At 46.3% G+C, this 8,834-nt stretch overlaps 1 protein-coding gene across 1 annotated transcript in view; it reads right to left on the bottom strand.

The window, feature by feature from the left end:
- The window catches only part of ehbp1 (EH domain binding protein 1), a 447,197-nt gene that overhangs the window by 108,788 nt on the left and 329,575 nt on the right, over positions 1-8,834 (bottom strand).

The following is an 8,834-nucleotide window of genomic DNA, read 5'->3' as shown; positions in this document are numbered from 1 at the left end:
TCCCCAAAGGGCTCGGGACGCGGAGGTCGAGTCATGACCCGACTAACCGCACTTCTTAAAGACCCGCCTGCTCACCCCGGAAGCCAGCCGCACCAATGACCCTCCCCTAACCAGGACGACGCTGGACCAAACCCTCCCCTAACCAGAACAACGATGGGCCAAACCCTCCGCTAACCAGAACAACGCTGGACCAAACCCTCCCCTAACCAGAACAACGATGGGCCAAACCCTCCCCTAACCAGGACTACGCTGGACCAAATCCTCCCCTAACCAGAACGCTGGGCCAAACCCTCCCCTAACCAGAACGCTGGGCCAAACCCTCCCCTAACCAGGACGACGCTGGGCCAAACCCTCCCCTAACCAGAACAACGATGGGCCAAACCCTCCCCTAACCAGAACAACGCTGGGCCAAACCCTCCCCTAACCAGAACAACGCTGGACCAAACCCTCCCCTAACCAGAACAATGATGGGCCAAACCCTCCCCTAACCAGAACAACGCTGGGCCAAACCCTCCCCTAACCAGAACGCTGGGCCAAACCCTCCCCTAACCAGGACGACGCTGGGCCAAACCCTCCCCTAACCAGAACAACGATGGGCCAAACCCTCCCCTAACCAGAACAACGCTCGACCAAACCCTCCCCTAACCAGAACGCTGGGCCAAACCCTCCCCTAACCAGGACGACGCTGGGCCAAACCCTCCCCTAACCAGGACGACGCTGGGCCAAACCCTCCCCTAACCAGGACTACGCTGGACCAAACCCTCCCCTAACCAGGACTACGCTCGACCAAACCCTCCCCTAACCAGAACAACGATGGGCCAATTGTGCTCTGCCCTATGGGACTCCCGATCACGGCCGGTTGTGACACAGCCAGGGATCACGATGCAGTGCCTTAGACCGCTGCGCCACTTGGGAGGCCCCTAGTTTTGACTTAAATCTGCTTGAAAATCTACGGCAAGACTTGAGAATGGTTGTCTAGCAACGATCAACAACCAACTTGACAGAGCTTGAAGAACTAAAAAAAAGAATAATGGGCAAATGTTGTACAACCCAGACGTGGAAAGCTCTTAGAGACTCACCCAGAAACACTCACAGATGTAACCGCTGGGTGACTCTAACATGTAACCGCTGGGTGACATGTATTGATTTAACCGCTGGGTGACATGTATTGATTTAACCGCTGGGTGACTAACATGTATTGATGTAACCGCTGGGTGACTCTAACAGGTATTGATTTAACCACTGGGTGACTCTAACATGTATTGATGTAACCACTGGGTGACTCTAACAGGTATTGATTTAACCGCTGGGTGACTCTAACAGGTATTGATTTAACCACTGGGTGACTCTAACAGGTATTGATGTAACCACTGGGTGACTCTAACATGTATTGATGTAACCACTGGGTGACTCTAACATGTATTGATTTAACCGCTGGGTGACTCTAACAGGTATTGATTTAACCGCTGGGTGACTCTAACAGGTATTGTAATGGGTGACTCTTGATTTAACCGCTGGGTGACTCTAACAGGTATTGATTTAACCGCTGGGTGACTCTAACAGGTATTGATTTAACCGCTGGGTGACTCTAACAGGTATTGATTTAACCGCTGGGTGACTCTAACAGGTATTGATTTAACCGCTGGGTGACTCTAACAGGTATTGATTTAACCGCTGGGTGACTCTAACAGGTATTGATTTAACCGCTGGGTGACTCTAACATGTATTGATTTAACCGCTGGGTGACTCTAACATGTATTGATTTAACCGCTGGGTGACTCTAACATGTATTGATTTAACCGCTGGGTGACTCTAACATGTATTGATGTAACCGCTGGGTGACTCTAACAGGTATTGATTTAACCGCTGGGTGACTCTAACAGGTATTGATTTAACCGCTGGGTGACTCTAACATGTATTGATTTAACCGCTGGGTGACTCTAACATGTATTGATTTAAGGACTATTGTATTGATTTAACCGCTGGGTGACTCTAACAGGTATTGATTTAACCGCTGGGTGACTCTAACATGTATTGATTTAACCGCTGGGTGACTCTAACAGGTATTGATTTAACCGCTGGGTGACTCTAACAGGTATTGATTTAACCGCTGGGTGACTCTAACATGTATTGATTTAACCGCTGGGTGACTCTAACATGTATTGATGTAACCGCTGGGTGACTCTAACATGTAACCGCTGGGTGACTAACATGTATTGATTTAACCGCTGGGTGACTCTAACAGGTATTGATGTAACCGCTGGGTGACTAACATGTATTGATGTAACCGCTGGGTGACTCTAACAGGTATTGATTTAACCGCTGGGTGACTCTAACAGGTATTGATTTAACCGCTGGGTGACTCTAACAGGTATTGATTTAACCGCTGGGTGACTCTAACATGTATTGATTTAACCGCTGGGTGACTCTAACATGTATTGATTTAACCGCTGGGTGACTCTAACATGTATTGATTTAACCGCTGGGTGACTCTAACATGTATTGATTTAACCGCTGGGTGACTCTAACATGTATTGATTTAACCGCTGGGTGACTCTAACATGTAACCGCTGGGTGACTCTAACATGTATTGATTTAACCGCTGGGTGACTCTAACAGGTATTGATGTAACCGCTGGGTGACTCTAACATGTATTGATGTAACCGCTGGGTGACTCTAACAGGTATTGATTTAACCGCTGGGTGACTCTAACAGGTATTGATTTAACCGCTGGGTGACTCTAACAGGTATTGATTTAACCGCTGGGTGACTCTAACAGGTATTGATTTAACCGCTGGGTGACTCTAACATGTATTGATTTAACCGCTGGGTGACTCTAACATGTATTGATTTAACCGCTGGGTGACTCTAACATGTATTGATGTAACCGCTGGGTGACTCTAACAGGTATTGATTTAACCGCTGGGTGACTCTAACAGGTATTGATTTAACCGCTGGGTGACTCTAACATGTATTGATGTAACCGCTGGGTGACTCTAACAGGTATTGATTTAACCGCTGGGTGACTCTAACATGTATTGATTTAACCGCTGGGTGACTCTAACATGTATTGATGTAACCGCTGGGTGACTCTAACATGTAACCGCTGGGTGACTCTAACAGGTATTGATTTAACCGCTGGGTGACTCTAACAGGTATTGATGTAACCGCTGGGTGACTAACATGTATTGATGTAACCGCTGGGTGACTCTAACAGGTATTGATTTAACCGCTGGGTGACTCTAACAGGTATTGATGTAACCGCTGGGTGACTCTAACAGGTATTGATGTAACCGCTGGGTGACTCTAACAGGTATTGATTTAACCGCTGGGTGACTCTAACAGGTATTGATTTAACCGCTGGGTGACTCTAACAGGTATTGATTTAACCGCTGGGTGACTCTAACATGTATTGATTTAACCGCTGGGTGACTCTAACAGGTATTGATTTAACCGCTGGGTGACTCTAACATGTATTGATTTAACCGCTGGGTGACTCTAACAGGTATTGATTTAACCGCTGGGTGACTCTAACATGTATTGATTTAACCGCTGGGTGACTCTAACATGTATTGATTTAACCGCTGGGTGACTCTAACATGTATTGATGTAACCGCTGGGTGACTCTAACAGGTATTGATTTAACCGCTGGGTGACTCTAACATGTATTGATTTAACCGCTGGGTGACTCTAACATGTATTGATTTAACCGCTGGGTGACTCTAACATGTATTGATGTAACCGCTGGGTGACTCTAACATGTAACCGCTGGGTGACTCTAACATGTAACCGCTGGGTGACTCTAACATGTAACCGCTGGGTGACTCTAACAGGTATTGATTTAACCGCTGGGTGACTCTAACAGGTATTGATTTAACCGCTGGGTGACTCTAACATGTATTGATTTAACCGCTGGGTGACTCTAACATGTATTGATTTAACCGCTGGGTGACTCTAACATGTATTGATGTAACCGCTGGGTGACTCTAACAGGTATTGATTTAACCGCTGGGTGACTCTAACATGTATTGATTTAACCGCTGGGTGACTCTAACATGTATTGATTTAACCGCTGGGTGACTCTAACATGTATTGATGTAACCGCTGGGTGACTCTAACATGTAACCGCTGGGTGACTCTAACATGTAACCGCTGGGTGACTCTAACAGGTATTGATGTAACCGCTGGGTGACTCTAACATGTATTGATTTAACCGCTGGGTGACTCTAACAGGTATTGATTTAACGGCTGGGTGACTCTAACAGGTATTGATGTAACCGCTGGGTGACTCTAACATGTATTGATTTAGCCGCTGGGTGACTCTAACAGGTATTGATGTAACCGCTGGGTGACTCTAACAGGTATTGATTTAACCGCTGGGTGACTCTAACAGGTATTGATTTAACCGCTGGGTGACTCTAACAGGTATTGATTTAACCGCTGGGTGACTCTAACATGTATTGATTTAACCGCTGGGTGACTCTAACATGTATTGATGTAACCGCTGGGTGACTCTAACATGTAACCGCTGGGTGACTCTAACATGTAACCGCTGGGTGACTCTAACAGGTATTGATTTAACCGCTGGGTGACTCTAACAGGTATTGATTTAACCGCTGGGTGACTCTAACATGTATTGATTTAACCGCTGGGTGACTCTAACATGTATTGATTTAACGGCTGGGAGACTAACAGGTATTGATGTAACCGCTGGGTGACTCTAACAGGTATTGATTTAACCGCTGGGTGACTCTAACATGTATTGATTTAACCGCTGGGTGACTCTAACATGTATTGATTTAACGGCTGGGAGACTAACAGGTATTGATGTAACGCTGGGTGACTCTAACATGGATTTGACTGACTCTAACATGTATTGATTTAGCCGCTGGGTGACTCTAACATGTATTGATGTAACCGCTGGGTGACTCTAACAGGTATTGATGTAACCGCTGGGTGACTCTAACATGTATTGATTTAGCCGCTGGGTGACTCTAACAGGTATTGATGTAACCGCTGGGTGACTCTAACATGTATTGATGTAACCGCTGGGTGACTCTAACAGGTATTGATGTAACCGCTGGGTGACTCTAACAGGTATTGATGTAACCGCTGGGTGACTCTAACAGGTATTGATGTAACCGCTGGGTGACATGTATTGATTTAACCGCTGGGTGACTCTAACATGTATTGATTTAACCGCTGGGTGACTCTAACAGGTATTGATTTAACCGCTGGGTGACTCTAACATGTATTGATTTAACCGCTGGGTGACTCTAACAGGTATTGATTTAACCGCTGGGTGACTCTAACATGTATTGATTTAACCGCTGGGTGACTCTAACAGGTATTGATTTAACCGCTGGGTGACTCTAACATGTATTGATTTAACCGCTGGGTGACTCTAACATGTATTGATTTAACCGCTGGGTGACTCTAACATGTATTGATTTAACCGCTGGGTGACATGTATTGATTTAACCGCTGGGTGACTCTAACATGTATTGATTTAACCGCTGGGTGACTCTAACATGTATTGATTTAACCGCTGGGTGACTCTAACATGTATTGATTTAACCGCTGGGTGACTCTAACAGGTATTGATTTAACCGCTGGGTGACTCTAACATGTATTGATGTAACCGCTGGGTGACTAACATGTAACCGCTGGGTGACTCTAACATGTATTGATTTAACCGCTGGGTGACTCTAACATGTATTGATTTAACCGCTGGGTGACTCTAACATGTATTGATTTAACCGCTGGGTGACTCTAACATGTATTGATTTAACGCTGGGTGACTCTAACATGTATTGATTTAACCGCTGGGTGACTCTAACATGTATTGATTTAACCGCTGGGTGACTCTAACATGTATTGATTTAACCGCTGGGTGACTCTAACAGGTATTGATTTAACCGCTGGGTGACTCTAACATGTAACCGCTGGGTGACTCTAACATGTATTGATTTAACCGCTGGGTGACTCTAACATGTATTGATTTAACCGCTGGGTGACTCTAACATGTAACCGCTGGGTGACTCTAACATGTATTGATTTAACCGCTGGGTGACTCTAACATGTATTGATTTAACCGCTGGGTGACTCTAACATGTAACCGCTGGGTGACTCTAACATGTATTGATTTAGCCGCTGGGTGACTCTAACATGTATTGATTTAACCGCTGGGTGACTCTAACATGTATTGATTTAACCGCTGGGTGACTCTAACATGTATTGATTTAACCGCTGGGTGACTCTAACATGTATTGCTGGGTGACTCTAACATTGATTTAGCCGCTGGGTGACTCTAACATGTATTGATTTAACCGCTGGGTGACTCTAACATGTATTGATTTAACCGCTGGGTGACTAACAGGTATTGATTTAACCGCTGGGTGACTCTAACATGTATTGATTTAACCGCTGGGTGACTCTAACATGTATTGATGTAACCGCTGGGTGACATGTATTCAAATCAAATCAAATCAAATTTTATTTGTCACATACACATGGTTAGCAGATGTTAATGCGAGTGTAGCGAAATGCTTGTGCTTCTAGTTCCGACAATGCAGTGATAACCAACAAGTAATCTAACTAACAATTCCAAAACTACTGTCTTATACACAGTGTAAGGGGATAAGGAATATGTACATAAGGATATATGAATGAGTGATGGTACAGAGCAGCATACAGTAGATGGTATCGAGTACAGTATATACATATGAGATGAGTATGTAGACAAAGTAAACAAAGTGGCATAGTTAAAGTGGCTAGTGACATAAGAATGCAGTCGATGATCTAGAGTACAGTATATACATATGCATATGAGATGAATAATGTAGGGTAAGTAACATTATATAAGGTAGCATTGTTTAAAGTATTGTTTAAAGTGGCTAGTGATATATTTACATCGTGCAGACCTCACTACCCTCTGGAGAGCCTTACGGTTGAGGGCGGAGCAGTTGCCGTACCAGGCGGTGATACAGCCCGCCAGGATGCTCTCGATTGTGCATCTGTAGAAGTTTGTGAGTGCTTTTGGTGACAAGCCGAATTTCTTCAGCCTCCTGAGGTTGAAGAGGCGCTGCTGCGCCTTCTTCACGACGCTGTCAGTGTGAGTGGACCAATTCAGTTTGTCTGTGATGTGTATGCCGAGGAACTTAAAACTTGCTACCCTCTCCACTACTGATCCATCGATGTGGATAGGGGGGTGTTCCCTCTGCTGTTTCCTGAAGTCCACAATCATCTCCTTAGTTTTGTTGACGTTGAGTGTGAGGTTATTTTCCTGACACCACACTCCGAGGGCCCTCACCTCCTCCCTGTAGGCCGTCTCGTCGTTGTTGGTAATCAAGCCTACCACTGTTGTGTCGTCCGCAAACTTGATGATTGAGTTGGAGGCGTGCATGGCCACGCAGTCGTGGGTGAACAGGGAGTACAGGAGAGGGCTCAGAACGCACCCTTGTGGGGCCCCGTGTTGAGGATCAGCGGGGAGGAGATGTTGTTGCCTACCCTCACCACCTGGGGGCGGCCCGTCAGGAAGTCCAGAACCCAGTTGCACAGGGCGGGGTCGAGACCCAGGGTCTCGAGCTTGATGACGAGCTTGGAGGGTACTATGGTGTTGAATGCCGAGCTGTAGTCGATGAACAGCATTCTCACATAGGTATTCCTCTTGTCCAGGTGGGTTAGGGCAGTGTGCAGTGTGGTTGAGATTGCATCGTCTGTGGACCTATTTGGGCGGTAAGCAAATTGGAGTGGGTCTAGGGTGTCAGGTAGGGTGGAGGTGATATGGTCCTTGACTAGTCTCTCAAAGCACTTCATGATGACGGAAGTGAGTGCTACGGGCGGTAGTCGTTTAGCTCAGTTACCTTAGCTTTCTTGGGAACAGGAACAATGGTGGCCCTCTTGAAGCATGTGGGAACAGCAGACTGGTATAGGGATTGATTGAATATGTCCGTAAACACACCGGCCAGCTGGTCTGCGCATGCTCTGAGGGCGCGGCTGGGGATGCCGTCTGGGCCTGCAGCCTTGCGAGGGTTAACACGTTTAAATGTCTTACTCACCTCGGCTGCAGTGAAGGAGAGACCGCATGTTTTCGTTGCAGGCCGTGTCAGTGGCAATGTATTGTCCTCAAAGCGGGCAAAAAGTTATTTAGTCTGCCTGGGAGCAAGACATCCTGGTCCGTGACTGGGCTGGGTTTCTTCTTGTAGTCCGTGATTGACTGTAGACCCTGCCACATGCCTCTTGTGTCTGAGCCATTGAATTGAGATTCCACTTTGTCTCTGTACTGACGCTTAGCTTGTTTAATAGCCTTGCGGAGGGAATAGCTGCATTGTTTATATTCGGACATATTACCAGACACCTTGCCCTGATTAAAAGCAGTGGTTCGCGCTTTCAGTTTCACGCGAATGCTGCCATCAATCCACGGTTTCTGGTTTGGGAATGTTTTTATCGTTGCTATGGGAACGACATCTTCGACACACGTTCTAATGAACTCGCACACCGAATCAGCGTATTCGTCAATATTTCCATCTGACGCAATACGAAACATGTCCCAGTCCACGTGATGGAAGCAGTCTTGGAGTGTGGAGTCAGCTTGGTCTGACCAGCGTTGGACAGACCTCAGCGTGGGAGCCTCTTGTTTTAGTTTCTGCCTGTAGGCAGGGATCAGCAAAATGGAGTCGTGGTCAGCTTTTCCGAAAGGGGGCGGGGCAGGGCCTTATATGCGTCGCGGAAGTTAGAGTAACAATGATCCAAGGTTTTACCACCCCTGGTTGCGCAATCGATATGCTGGTAAAATTTAGGGAGTCTTGTTTTCAGATTAGCTTTGTTAAAAT

This window comes from Oncorhynchus nerka, linkage group LG10 (assembly GCF_034236695.1).
Source record: "Oncorhynchus nerka isolate Pitt River linkage group LG10, Oner_Uvic_2.0, whole genome shotgun sequence".
Classification (NCBI taxonomy): domain Eukaryota; kingdom Metazoa; phylum Chordata; class Actinopteri; order Salmoniformes; family Salmonidae; genus Oncorhynchus; species Oncorhynchus nerka.
The sequence above is the reverse complement of the archived record's forward strand: the minus strand, read 5'-3'. Positions and strand labels throughout refer to the sequence as shown.